The sequence below is a fragment of the Pezoporus occidentalis genome, unplaced genomic scaffold (assembly GCF_034315485.1).
Source record: "Pezoporus occidentalis ecotype Australia unplaced genomic scaffold, CSIRO_AGI_Poc_V1 ctg47, whole genome shotgun sequence".
In the NCBI taxonomy this organism is placed as follows: domain Eukaryota; kingdom Metazoa; phylum Chordata; class Aves; order Psittaciformes; family Psittacidae; genus Pezoporus; species Pezoporus occidentalis.
In genome coordinates this window covers 21,308-36,180 of record NW_026915802.1, presented here as the reverse complement: position 1 = coordinate 36,180, position 14,873 = coordinate 21,308, and the positions used below count along the sequence as shown (strand labels likewise).

At 48.5% G+C, this 14,873-nt stretch overlaps 1 long non-coding RNA gene across 1 annotated transcript; it reads right to left on the bottom strand.

Moving 5' to 3' along the window:
- Positions 1-2,213: 2,213 nt before the first annotated feature.
- Positions 2,214-4,677, bottom strand: LOC134172730 (uncharacterized). The gene is made up of 2 exons (XR_009967986.1): positions 3,757-4,677; positions 2,214-2,957 (listed from the first exon to the last, which is right to left on the bottom strand). It is a non-coding gene; the product is annotated as an uncharacterized LOC134172730 (long non-coding RNA).
- Positions 4,678-14,873: the final 10,196 nt, after the last annotated feature.

Sequence of the window (14,873 nt, the reverse complement as noted above, 5' to 3'; positions counted from 1 at the left end):
CATGCCCCACACGATGCTGTCTGTCCTGTACACGGGCCAAGGGCTGTCAGCCCCAGCTCCACCAGCATTTAGACTGGGATGGAGAGGAGCCAAGAGGAAGCAGAGGGGTTCAAGGCTCCCCTGCCCAGCTGCTTTGGTCTTCTTCCTTTATCATCACTGAGACGCCCCCGGAGGGACACCCCAGGAGGCGCACTGCCCTAGGCACAGGCACACTTACGGTGTCCTGTGCTCTAGCACCATGAGGTCAGGTGGAGATGGGGGAGCAGGTGGCAGGCTGGAGCCTTCCTAATAACTTATTTGCATGGATTTGAACTGTCTCCTTCCTCTTTGTCTCTAACATTGGCCTCTTTTCACCTGCATGTGCAGAACTGTTCCAGGAAACAAAGCTCTGCACAGCCGCAGGGCCTCACTGCGTACTACTACACAGGTACTAGATGCCCTAGGGCTGTTGCTCCTAAAGCACTGCAGGACAGAGATGCTGCTTTGGAAAGAAAAGATACTAGAGTGGCCAGCAAAACTTCCGGGCTGAGCAGCACTACTCAGCTCCCTTTTCCTGAGCCTGTGCCCAGGGAAATGGGGAAAGATACAAGACATGTCTCCCAAAGAGGGTGAACCACAGCGAGGAGACACAACCAGCAAATTCCTGAGACCTTTGTGTCCCTGGGCTCTGTGGACAGGTCATTACAGACAAGAGGAGTCTGTCATGGAGCTGAGCAACACTGTGATCTCTTTGACTGACCCTCCTCACCCACCCAGCTGCACAGAGGCACCATTTACCCTACCCTGTTCTCCTTCTGGCTTGTCAGTCAGGGTGTCTTTTCCACATTCATCAATTTAATTTCTTTTCACCATGGAGGATTTATCATCTGCAAGGTCTCACCACCAGCACTTCCAGCCTTGTCCTCTTCATCTGTGCCTCAGCAAGAGAAAGAAAATTCAGTTGGGGTGCTGGAACAGGGGACCAGGAATGCTGCATTTAATATAGGATAAACTTTGCCCAAGCTGTCCTACAGAAATAGGTAACAACCTGATTCGGCAGGACACTGCATATGCACCCTCATTCCTACTCTCATAGAATCATAGAATGTTTTAGGTTGGAAGGGACCTTAAAGATCATCGCATTCCAACCCCATGCCAGGGGCAGGGGCACCTTCCACAAGACCAGGCTGCTCAAAGCCTCATGCTATTGTTCTATTACCTTTTTGTTTTCAGAAAGGCAGAATACTTTCTATACACCTTTGCGGAAAACCCCAATATTTCTTTAATCTTGGCACCTCATCCTGGGGGGAAGGGAGAAGTGCAAGCTGAGATGTATTCTTCCCATGTGCATTCCTCTACCCTCCTGTATCAGATAGAACAGACTTTTCCAGTGCCTTAAGCTGGAGGGATCCCAATGTGGTTGACAAACAATCTCTCTCCAGCAGTTCACACAAGTTGCCCTCAGGGTATGGCAGCTCCCTCTCAGCTGCTTGGTCCTGAGGAAAAGGAGAGGGAAAACCAAGGGGATTTCAGAGGAGGCTAATGACCTGGCTGAGCAAGGTTCAGTCCAGCAAGAGGCTCCTCCTGCAGCCCTTCCCTGCCCTGGGGAAGGTGGGAAACTGCCATTTCCCCTTATCCTCTGGGGGCTGGAAGAAAGCAAGCTCTCTGCGCTCTCTTCCACTCTTTTCCTCTTTTTCATTTCCTTTTCTCTAATGAAAAGAGCTGGGACATTTCACTGCAACATAGACATCTACAGCCCCAGCCTCAAGCATTTCAAGGGTGCTTTTCATGGGTGCTCTCGCCCCCAGCCAGCCCTCATGGAACAGCAGCAGGGACCCCACACCTACCAGTCTGTACATGACCAGCACTTGCAGCATGTTTGCAGTGCACTGATTCCAAAGCTGTGTACCCAAGAATGTGTGGAAGAAGGTCAGGAAGCAGGGAGGAGAAGGTGGAGCTGAATCCTGCCCTTCAGCTGAGCCTCCATTCTTATGATAATCCAAGCTAGTCCTAACTGGGACTTGTTTCACTTAACTGTTGAAGGACTAGTTCCAGGGAAGCATCTTTGTTCAGCACAGTGCTTACGCACATGTTTAAAGGGACAAACTTGCATCACTCCTTCTTGAGTTGGGAACTCTTGTCTCACAGGGGAATTTTCCTCGGTCTTGCAGCCGCCTGTGCTTGAGCTGTTCTTTTCCCAGGCTGGGGTTTGCCTCATGTAAACACCAAACCTGTTTACTTTTCAGATAGTTTCGTTCGGGCTAGAAAAGGCATAAGAATTCATTGAGCATTTGTGGCTTCAGTGGGTAAAAGTGAACAGAAAAGTCACCAAGAGCAGGCTGCTTGCCGAAGGATGCGGAGTGGTCGGGTAAACACGGCTGGCCCTACCAGGGACGGTCAGTCTTGCCACTGCTGTGGAAACATGTGCTGACAAAGACAAATTAACCAAGCGGGAATGGCAGCATCCGCAACAGAGGCAGGAGAGGCTGAGGAAAAAGCAAAAGTGCCACCGTACAGAACACAGAAAGCTGTGGGTACCTTGCTGTTTGGAAGATGGCTTTCTCCTCAGATGAAAGGGATGATAAGAATATTTTTCTCCAAAATAAAGCGTGTGGAAGGCAAAGGTTCATGGAGGTCAAAACAGTCCCTGGAGCACAACACAGGGTCAGAAAGTTATCAGGAACAGAGCGAACTCTAGAGCAAAACAGAGCTGCACTAGCACAGGAGTTTGACAGCAAAGGAGTTGTTCTTAGTCCCTGGGACAAGTCTTTTGCACACCAGCACTCATTTCTCTGCCTTCTCCACATGGATGAATTGTGCAGCTCATTGCTGTATTCAGGCCTAGGCCAGTTTGCCATGTGACAGCATGGCAGCCATCCTTGTCCTTCTCACCCTTCTTCTCTGGACGGTCTTCTCTGGAGGGTCTGGTGGCCCTCTCACAGCAGGAGTGGGTGCTGCCTGGGACAGGCCCATGACTTCTGAAGGCAGGCAGGGGAGGCAGAATCAGTACTTATGGCACAGCAATGTGAGCCAGAGGGCTGACAAGGCTCCTGACGGGTCCCTGACATTTAATGTGCCATGCCTCCAAGTGCACTGAGAGTGTGTTTAAGACTCTAGCAATGACGGTCCTTTGCTTGCCATATGCACCCTTCTGATGACACACACCATCAGTGGAGGAGAGTTCACAGTAACCTCCCCGGGACGTTCTTGGTCAAGAGACCAAGAAATCCAGTGATATACTAGACATAAATATCTCTGTTGCATGTCCAAACACAGTTCCATGTGCTTGACATTAATATTCTATGTCTAATCAGGATGTTAGCAACTCCAGTTCATCTCCTTTCTGTAACTTCTCTCAGGGCTGACTAGCACAACACACATGGGATGTGCCTGACAGACATCAAGCCACACTGACCTTCCAAATGTAAAATTCCCTCTCGCAACACCTCTCCATGCAGGCAGACAGGATTAATGATTCCCAACCCATCAAGGCTCAGAGAGTTGTGCTGTGGCTCTGCTTACCCGGTATTCCTCAGACCTGCTCCTTGCTCCCACGCTTTCCGTTTGACATTTGCTACATGAAACAGTATTTTTCATCTGTCACTCATCCACCTAAACCACCCAAATACTCATGAATCTTCTTCCTGTTTTCCTGATTTTTGCCTTCAGTATTAGGATTACCTGCAATCCTGATGGTCAACAATGAGAACTACCCATTGAAAGACACAACACAGAACTCAGTGTTCAAAGTCATGTAAATCAGAGTACAGTAACTACCTGCAGAGAGAGTGAGCTTCAGCCTGCAGGGGAGGGTGGTGGTGATGCAAGCCAAGATGCAGCAGCCCTTCAGTCACCCCTGGCTGCACATCACACCATCCCCACTAGGCTCCACTCAGTTCTGATTTAGCTGTTCCCTTCAAGCACCCCTTCCTCATTTCTAGTCTGACTTTTCTTTTAAAAAGGTACTTCCAGTCATTTTGCAGAATTGGGCAAGGGATAAAAAAGATCACATGAGCGGTAGGGCTGGGAGGATGGTAAATTGCCCAAGTCGCTGGGGGAAACGGCTGGGTTCAGGCTGGTGGCAGTGCCGAGGCCAGAGCAGGCACCGCCACGGCAGCACCCTAATGGACACAGGCTGACAGGCTGATTGATCCCCAGGCTGCTTGTTTATGAAAACGGGACTCATTAGATACCAGGACTGGCAAATGCTGTGTGAGAGCTTTGACAGTGCTGGATTCTTAAACTGAATAATCTTTTGTCTTGGACAGTTGTGGAATAACCTCTCCAGAGCAGAATTTCCTTCTTATCTTTGTCAGTTAGGCATTGGCTTAGACTTTGAAATATATAGTCTTTCCTAAAAAAGTTATAGTGCTAGTTAATTCATATCCTTTCCCCGTTTATTGCATCTGAAAACTGGTATGTTGCATTCTTTGCAATCCCTGCTCACATGGAAGAGGCTTCATCGTTTTAGTAAGTTTCTTTATCTGCCTGTATCTCCCCTATTTTCCCCAGCAAGTGTGATGAGAAGCACACAAGAATATTCCAGCTGAAGATTTATCCCAGATTCACACAGTGGCAATACAATATTCTCTGGATTAGTTTCCATCCTATTACTGCATGGCTCCCAGAGGTGAACTGCTCTGAGCCCTCAGGACCTACAGCTTCTGCTTCTTTGTAGTATTTCAGCAGTGCCAGCACTAATCACCTCCTGGCCACTTAGCCTCATGGAGATGCTCCTGTGAAAGACACTGCTCCCAGCTTTTTGAAAATCCATGTCCTGCTGTTATTTCCCACAGCAGGAAACATTCCAAAACTTCTAGCAGCTGCAGGAGCAGAATTTCCCTTGGCAAAGGAAAGTGAGCTGCAGATTTCTCACTGCAACATAGCAGATCAGGTGGGTGTATGGATTCACCTGGGGTTGAAATGAGAGCAGTGTCCGCAGCTCCTTGGCTCTCTCTGCCCTCCCCTATTTCTGCACACAGATGCTGGTCCCTCACACTCTGATCCTTAGGTGCTGGTTCCCAGTCCTGGGGATGGTTGTTTTCTGAGACACTAGCCTTTGCCTTTATATGTTCTCAGTGCCTAAGGGTGCTTTGTCTGTAGCAGCTGAGCTGCACTAGTAGGGGTGTTTATCCATTTTTGCTTTTGCTATGGGAATTACTTAGCTTCTCTGCAGTGCTGCAAGCTTCCTTAGCTGCTCTACTTTCTTCCCTGTTCCCAGAAAACCTGGTAGCCCTCTCCCAGGCTTCCTGCTTCCAACAAACTAAAAGAAGGTCCTATATTTTCTGCATCTTTGTGCTTCACATTCTCTCCTTACCCACCAAACTGCCATCTAGCATTTTTCCTGCTGCAGTCTGTGCTCCTACTGGCTGCTCTAGGCTTGGATGTTCATTTTCTGAAGGATCTCTTTGCCTTGAATAACCTCTCATGCCTTGTGTCCTAGACAGATGGGGGGGGATGTTCCCTGCCTTGCTCTGGATATTGCTGTTTGCTGCAATAGTGTTATTAATAAAAGAACCAATGAAAAAGCTCTCCTGGATATTTATCCAAAACTCTTCCTCTTCATAATGCCCTCTCTCTTCCTTCCCCATTTCATTCCTCCACCACCTCTTCCTTATCCCGCTCCCCTGCACACTTTGCTTTCTCACTTCCCTGGCTTTCTTCATCCCTCCCCTTGTACTCCCTCCTTCTTTCACTGCCTCCATCCTTCCCTCCCTCTCCTTGGCTCAGTATTCAAAATCCCTGCCCATAGCGACGAAAGGAAAAACAACAACACAACACTCCAGCCTGAGGAGGCCAGAGCACGGGATTCCTTCCGAGAAACCTCAGAAACCAGGGAAAAGAGGGAAAGCAAACAGTGAGACCAGGAAGAAGCCCGAAGAGAGCAAGGACATTTCAAGGGGGAGGGATGAGCTGGTATCTCAGGGAAATTTGGTGGGGTCTGAGACAAACACAGAGACATGATCACAGATCCAACCCAGAAACAGCAGTGCAAGTTCTGCTTTCTGGGGGAAGGAGCTGGGTCAGGAAGCCCAGCTCCTGCAGAAAGAGCTGCATTGCACAGTTATGGAAAGGGCAGAGATAACTGTACAGATGGGGAGGAAAGAGAAAGCTGTGACTTGCTCTAGAGAGTGGATGAGCCAATGCCCTGGGCCACAAACAGGCGAAACCCCTACACCAGAGGGAGAAGGGCTGATTTCCCCAGGGAATTCTCCATGCCAAAGGCAGACTGTGGGCCCTGGGGCTGAAGGGTTAATACCCCACAGGAGGGCCCTGGGGAATCCACCGTAAATAGGTGTGGTTTTCTCTGCAACTCCAAGAGGCATTTTCCCTCTGTACCAGTCTGGACAGGTGAGAAATCGGAAGAAGTTGGAGCCTGTGCTTCCCACTAGCACAAAGCAGGGCTGTTAGCACAGGTCTCGATGTTTGTTTGCACACTCCAGCCTGGCTGCTTAACTCCGTAGCAGCCAGTGCCAGGAATCTCTGGCAGTCAGCATGGTGGTCCCCCGGGTACAAGCACCTGCTTGTTAATGGAAAGCCACCAGATTAATGGTGCAGCACAAGGAGCCTTAGTCAGTTACTCATTGCAGAAAGGAGAAATTCAGTGATAAGCAAAAGAGGCAAATACGGTATGTGCAGGAAAGGCGACTCTCTTCCTTTCCTCTCCCTCCCACATCCCACCGGCCTGTGCCCCATAACCCAGTACTGCACTGCCCCTCCTCCTTCCTTGTCCCATCCCTCACAACCAACCTCCCCAAGGGCTCTGCCTTGCCCTCCCCATGCCACATCTCCACATTGACCTACAGGAATTCTCCTTCTTCCCACAAGCCAGCCTCCCTGCTGCTAGGCAAGGAGAACCAAGAACCAAAGTTTTCAGTTGCCTCTGCTCCATTTTCCATTCTTAATCTGGGGCATTCAAATCTTGAGGATAATTTTCCCTTCTTCAAGTGAATTTTAAACATAGCTGGCTTCCAAAAAGGTAGAACTGGAAGAGACGCTGGATCACTAAATCCAGCCACAAACTCTAGCAGCATCACTTATATAACCCCTGTTCCTACTAGAAAGCTGCTTGAGGATCCTACTGCTCTGAAAGGAAGAAATATTCTATTACTCTCCAGCCTAAATTTGCTCATTCCCATTTGTTCTGGCAATAAAAGGCAGCACCCAAGCAGCAAAGTGCTGGGTAGGACATAAGCCTCAGAACAGAATTCAAACAAATCAGATTGAATCACAAAGAATAACACCAAGGAATGAAAGCAGAACTGTTTGCAAAGCCATTAATCTCAGGCTTGGAAGTGCTGGTTCCCCCAGCCATTTCAGACCTCAAAAGCTCCTCAGTCCTATACAGTCCCCACATCTCTTCGATTCCCCAAGTGCATATTGGAGCCATGACCCCACTGTGCCTCCGTACCAACAGTTCTTACGAAAACTGCTTCCACAGAAAGACATTTGCATGACGACCTATCCCTCACCCAATTCCCAAGTCCTACCTAGCACAGCCACTGCCAAACTGTAGCTGAGCTTTAGCCCAGGAGAGCTGCACAAAAGGAGAATACCGGTGTCTGCAGAAAGGACAAGGCCTATATTGTCTAAAGTGCAACATATAAAACAGTGAAATGAGCTTGCAGAGGCCTGAAAGCTTAAGGAGAGATACTACAAAGCCCTGGGAAATTGACACTGCAGGTGCTGAACCTTCCTTCTGCCCGCTGCTCATAGACACCACTGAAGTCAGCAAGAAGTTGTTTATTTTAGGCTTTTGGTCAAATTCTGTTTGCAAGAAGCCAAGATGGTGATGCTAGACACAAAAGCATCCCAGCAGAAACATGGCTCCCCAGCTTACATGGGTAGATACAGCCGGGCCACAGATACTTGCACTGAATCATAGACTCCTGTCTATCCAGCTGTGGATGAGGATAATGGCAAATACAGCAGAAGAGATGGGGGAAACCATCTGCTCCTCTTGCTTCATTGCGCTGTGAAACTGTAGGCTCTGTTTGGGATAAAACAGCACTTATTTCCAAGGCAACAAATTGCAGTATCGCAAACAACAGAGGACCAGGAGATGCCTGCAGGTCGGAAGCTGAAAGAATGTCCTTTGCGGAGGCACAGGCAGACTGAGCAAAGATGAGGCAGGACTCTGAGCCCTCGCCCAGGGCACTGGTTTTTAGTGGTGTATTTCTCTACAATCTGACTGAAGGAAAAGCCATAAAAGCTGTAGATGCAAAGGGTCCTTTTGGTGCCCAGTGCCTAGATCTAGAACCAGTTTGGCCAAGTCATAGCAAAGAAATTCCTGGGACAAAACCTCTGTATTCTGCTGCACCTCTACTTGTCACCTCCATGTGACAAGTGATTATATCCAAGCAAGGAATCGTAAAGCTGGCTCTGATGGCCTGACATGAAGAAGATAGAGCCCCGAGATAAATCCCTGAGAGACATAAGCATAAGCAGAAAATGGGCTTGAGTAGAAGTGACTGAGGTGAATAAAAGTTGCAGGAATAAAACTGCAGCAGAAAGAGGAAGCCTTCTTTAGGGGAGGAATGAGGCTGAGCAGGAGGAACAGGAGTGATAGGCATAAACAACACTGATTTAAGTAAGCTATTGAGTGCTAAAGAGATAACACACTGCAGAAGAGCATAACCTGTTCAGCAGAAAAATATAAAAAGGAGAGCTGGGCTATTTCCTGGGGATGGAGCATGTTCTCTGTGGGGAAGATGGACCAGCTAAACACACATAAGTTCAATTCATGGGGCTAAAATGTGGGGTGCAATATAAAGGGGGGAAATAAGTGGGTGAAGAGAGGGAAGACAAACCAAGAAGAAGAAATAGGAGTGTGATTCTAATGACAGACAGCAGAAACTGTAATCACAGGAGATACAAGCCACAGGGATTTTGTCAGCTTAGGTGTCTGTTTAAAACACAGACTTGGGATCCAAAAGACCTGAGTAAATTGGTCTCTGTACACCCAGGTGCAGCTTAGGGATGCCTTAAATGCCAAGGAGCTTGAGAACTGGTGTGCATCTCTCCACAGCACCACTGCTGCAACTCCTGAGATGCTCAACCCATGTCCTCCCAGCACTCCTGGGACTCTCAACCCTAACATCCCATGGTGGGATCAGGGGAGTTCTGCTCCTACAGAGGCAGGGAGCAGAGCACAGAGCCAAGGAAAGCCACTCAGTGCAGAGGCCAGGAAGAGAAGTAGCAGAAGGGTAGGGAAGCTGCCCTGGAAGGGTGCTGAAGACCTGTAGGTGAGAAGAAGGTCATGCATACGAATGGACATGGAAGAAAGTGACAGAATGAAATGGAGAAGGGTAAGAACAGAGGTGCCAGAGCTGACCTTCTGAGGCTGCAAAAGCAAACAGAAGAAACCTGAGAAACTGGAGGACACGAGAAGAAAGTCCAGGGCTGCTACTGCCCATGGAGAAGGGAAGACAGCTGGGCAGGGGGAAGGTGCAGCTGCTCACAAGCAACTTTACTGAATGCTTCTCTGAAAAAAGTCATTAGTATCAGTCTCAGAGTAAGAACAGTTAATGGGTTACAGGAAAGATCCCAAGGCAAAATCAGATGGGGCAAGCAAAAGATTCCGTTGTGCAAGTTTTCAGTAGGGCAAACTACAGTTCCTTGATGAGTTTGGCAGTGTAACAAGAGGCAGAGGAGAGAAGCAGAACGCCATCCCTCAAGACACCTCAGTGATCTGCATGTTCTGGAGTTAATGGGCTGCCAGGATGACCAGTGCGAGCCAGCACTGTTGTACAAGCTGGAGTGGACTTTCCAGGAACCAAGGAAAACCACAAACTGCCTTTGTGACGTGAACGAAGCATTTGTGGACCAGACAAATGTCTTGGCTCATTCCAATTGATAGCCATCAATCTGTTCCCTGGAAGGCTGGGGCAGATATATCCCATGTGAGACTGAACTCTCCAGTGCCACCAATACATAGGAATTGTGAAATCAATTTTAGCCCATGGCAGCAAGAAGGAGCCACTGGCCCCTCATGGGTTTTTCCCATGAGGAGAAATGCAGTACCTCCATTTTAGAGTGGGAAAGGTTTCTGTCCTTCCTTTCCCTGCTCAATTCTTCCATACAAACATCTTCCTCTGTGCACTCTGTGACTCCATGATGGCTTCCTATTAACAGACTCCTTTGAAAAAAGGAAGTCTTCCTTTTGTGCACACTCAGCCCTGTGTCACTGCTGTTTGGATCCATGCTCCAGCAGTCCTGAGGAAATCCAGTGTGGGATGCAGCTAGATGCTGCATGGTAAGGTAGCACAGCACACAGAGGCAATATACAGATTGCCTTCAGGTGTGTGAGGGGTTAAGTCCAGCAAGAAACACTTCTGCTGCTTAAACCAAATTTACTTGATTTCTTCTTTTTCTCTTTTTTTTTTTTTTTTTTGTTCAGGAGTTCATGAAAAGGGTGAAAAAAAAGCTGCTATTTGTTTTGCCCCTGCTGGAGCCATGAAGGGAGCTCTGCAGAGTGGACAGTACAGTCACTGTGGCATCGCAGCAGTGAGGGAGCTGAACTGGGAGCTGTGAGGTGAAGGTCCCTGTTTAACAGCTTTCCGTTTGTTTATCGAAAAAATATTGTTCCATCATAAAAATTCCCAAAATAGTTCAGGTCTTGACAGACTGACTGGCAGCTGCCCAGCTCTGCAGGATCCTGCTAAATGAAAGGAATACAAAGAGCTAATCTGGTACCCATGGCCCAGCGCTCACAGCTTGGGAATCCACACAGACTCAGGGCTCAGTTGCCCCAGTAGGTGCGGGGTACGGTACAGAGTTCTCTGGTCAAGGGCTGGGTTTACTGATGGCAGCAGCTTTTCCATGGCTATCAGGCAGGCTGATGAGGAAGGCAGTGCTTGCTTTGTAATGAATGATCAGCTTCTGCTTTATTTTTATACCAAATTTGATTTGTTTTTTCCCTTCCACCCAGCTCTATAAAGCTTTACCTTGACAAGACAGGCAGCCCCACACTAATGGCTGTATCTCTCTGAGGCCTTCAATTCCTAAGAGCTATTAGTGGCTCCTTTGGGTAATTTTTTTCATACAGGCATTGTTCTGGCCCACTGCAAGAACACCCTGGGCAAGCTAATGTATTGCTTGTTGCTGAGAATATCTTAGGATGACAACCTACTGTTGCTGCGGATCGCGGTGATCTTATTGCACATGAATGGAAAGTGTCAAACGGCACATGGCAGCCAAGTCAGAGTCATCCTCTCTAGGAAGAGCAAAAGGCCACCGTGAAGTCCTGCAGCCTGCCATGGTGACCAAAGGACCACGCGCGCTGTGACTCACAGCACAGAGAAGCAGCAAATCCAGATTAGCTCATGCAGAATTAGCAGCCTCTGTGGAAAGAAACTATCCTCGCCAAATCTCAGACATCTCCCCAGCTGCAGAATTAACTTCTCCATGGCCCTCATGGTGCCCAGGGCAGGTCTGCTTTAGGGAGGAACAGGGGAAATTTGCACTCCAGATCATTCCCAGAACTGGCCTCATGGGATTCTCCATTCATTCCTTAGACATTCTGGTACACAGCCTCCAAACCAAGCCAGGCTCTAGCCATGGATTTGGTGGAGGGTGCAGGGATGAACATTCCCCAGTGCTTTCCCCCATTAATGGTCTGCAAAGCCAGGCTGGCTGGTGCTACAGGAAGGGTCAGGGTGTGCAGGGCCATTGCAGGCTGTGGTGGTTCCTCCTGTGACAAGATCAGTTTGGCCTCTTGTTGTGGGGCATTTCTGAGCAGTGTCACAGCCAGACACGGGAGCTGTCTCAGTACTGGTGAGCTCAGGGCTACCCAAGCTTGCTTGGGTTAGGTACCCCTGCCACAAAAGGGAGGTGGGGCTGGTGGAAACGGGACAGCTGGTCAGCTCTCAGCCAAGCCACCACAAACCAGTCAAAAGCAACAGGTGACACTGCTAATGGGTTTCATGTGATTTTGAGGTTTCTTTCAAGCTGCATGTGGTGCACATGCTGTTGGCTGGGGCTCCCTTCACCTATCTGTAGCACCAGGGAGAATGGGTGACAACCAGTTTCCACTGGAGGTACACTGTCACTGCAGGCTGGCTCTGTCCCATGATAGGACACTTTTATTGACCCGTTTCCACATACTGAGTTGAGTCCAGGTGAACCATGTGGTTTCTTACAACAGAAAACAGACCCATGGGCACTGGGTATTATTCCTGTCCTGTCAGCCTCAACGACACAGGAGCTGAGCATTTCACAGCACAAAGAAGAAGAGAGCCTTTTGCTGAGGAAGGGCCTTGGAGGAAGAGGAGGTATGGTTTGCACATCAGGGCAAGCTGGAAGCATCCTCAGAAGCTCCTATAAGCAACACACAGCTTGCAGCTTTCCCATGTGAGCCTGGGGAGCAGAGAGCTTCCAAGAGCTTTCAGCTGTGCTCTGCTTGCCCAGGCTGACCACCACATCCAAGCCAGCACCCACTCCTCACCCTTTCCCTTCTGCATTCAGCTCTTCCAAGCTCTGCAGAAGAGTTTAACGGGTGCATGGCAGGAATATGCTGGGGCTATGGTCACTGGGTGAAGGCAGAAGGACTAGAGGGAGAGGAAGTGTCTCTGAAACGTTATTTTGGGATAACTGTAGACAATGGGCTTGCTGATCTGGTTGTTGAAGTGCCTGATCTTTACAGACTGTTTTCCTTTTGTGCTTGCTTTCCTATAGACTGTGAGAGGACTCCTTGTGCAGCTGTGGATATACTCCAACAAACCTGCTTCAGGATAAAAAGTGACCGCAACCTCCAGCCCCTTTTCTTGTCCTTCTTCCCCACATTTGCCCGTGTCTCATATTCACATGGACAAGTGTCTCTGGTCTGACGTTTTTGTGAGGTGGGGCTGATGAGAGGCAGGGCTGGAAACTTGTCTCCTTCAGCCCTCACAAAGCTTACTGGGGGACAGAAACTGACCCCCATAGATTGCATTTAACCACTCTCAACCCTATAAGGCAGTTGCCACCTTCCTTCTGCCCTTGCTGTGCTCTCAGGCCCTGAGTCACCCATTTCCTCTTCCACTGGTGGGGCAGGTGATGCACAGGACTGGTACAGTTCTCCCAGTACCCTCAGTCATATTTTCCCTCTTATCTTATGACTACCACTTAGGACATAATTGTTGGCAGACCAAGCAGGCAAGGGCACAAGCCCTTGTGAGAGGGTGTTCCCCTTTCACATTTTAACCCTCCAGGGCTGGCACTACAGCCTACGCTAAACAAAACCAAGGCTTCAAGTCTGCAAAGAAGACAAAATGCTGTCATATTGCTCCAGGGTTACCAAAGCAAATTATGGACTCATCATTCGCCAAAACCAAAAGCCCCAAAACACTAAAGAGCCCCAGTCTTAATCCCATCTTTTTGAGTAGTGTATAAATAGGAGATTGTTACTAATCTCTTTCCAAGAAATAGCAGTTGAGAAACCCATGGGCTTGGGCCCATAATTTGGGTGTCTGGGGCTCACTTAGGCCCACAGATACAGTTGCTTCTCTCACCTATATCTCTTCCTGCTCTGTAGATGTGATTGTCCATTTAAGACCCCACTTCAGGCCTCGGCTCGTATCACAGAACAGCCCCCAGCCAAAACATACATTTGCCTTTCTGCATTCTTTGCTTGGAGATCCTTCCACTCCAAACAGTATGGGAGTGAAATAAAGCTGGGGGCAGTGGTCTCTGGAATCCCACTGACAGCACATAAAGCACAAATTGACCATAGCTATACCGGACTCCTTCTCCCTCAAATGAAAAATCAGAGAGAAGGGGCACAATTATTGAACTTACCTCTGCTCCAAAGTATTGAGTGAACAAAAGCCTAAATAAAGGCTTTATGGTTCAAGGAAGCCAACAGAACTCCCAGGCGCACCCTGTCAGCATACAAAATCCCCCAAGTCCCACCCTGCTCATCCCTTGGCTTGTGCATTTGGTTGCTATCAGAGAACTCTGACTTGTTATCAAGACGCATTTTACATTATTTGTTATCATTACATAGAAAGTAATCCGATCTGTTATTATTTATTGCTGTTCCCATCTTGCCAGATATGGGACTCCCACCCCCTCCCTGGGGAGACACAGTTCACTTCTAGGAAGTACTTTCCTGATGCTCAGTCTAAATTTTCTCCTTTGTTAACATAATCTCCATCTCCTCACAGATGTTTGGAAATAACAATGCTTCCCTACCTTAGTCATCTTTTGGCTAAACTGGTTAGCATTATGCTCAATCTATCTTCCCTGTCTATCAACAGCTCCAACTACCCCCAGTTCAGGTCACTGTATTTGTTGAACTCTTCAAGGAAGATTCTCACTCTCCTCCTCAGAGAGGAAAATCACACTGACATTTCCCGTAGCCGTAACACAACACAGATCCCGCCTGACTTGCTCCCCACCGCTATCCTTTGGACGGCACTCCAAAAATCAGTGAAAGTTATTGGAAAGTTAATTTCATCCCTTACCTTTCCGTTTCCATAAGAATAGGACCATCCTTGCTACAAACCTGATGCTCAAAAGCATAAACAAATTATCAGAGTCCTTTTTCAGCCAGTCTGCAGACAAGTGTCCATACTGGAGTTGGTGAATCCAGGGCATGAGGTTTTGTGCAAACTGTAGGGGAGGGTTGTTATCTGCTTTGTCCCTTCCTCAAATTGCCCATGACATTGGCTCTTTGGAGAGCAGGAGGGTGGGAGCTCCACATTGATCTCATCTATCACAGATGGTGGGAGGAAGACCAGCCCAAGCTCCTGAGCACGAGGGAAGGAGAAAATTAAGACTATGCATTGGCAATGAGCAACTGGCTAAAAAAGAAAGCTCCCCCTGTCAAAGCAGCTTAATGGGCCCTACTTTCACTCCTTCTCAGTACTACACACCAGCCCTGTCAGTTTGAAGCTCCCGTTGCATGAAGCTCT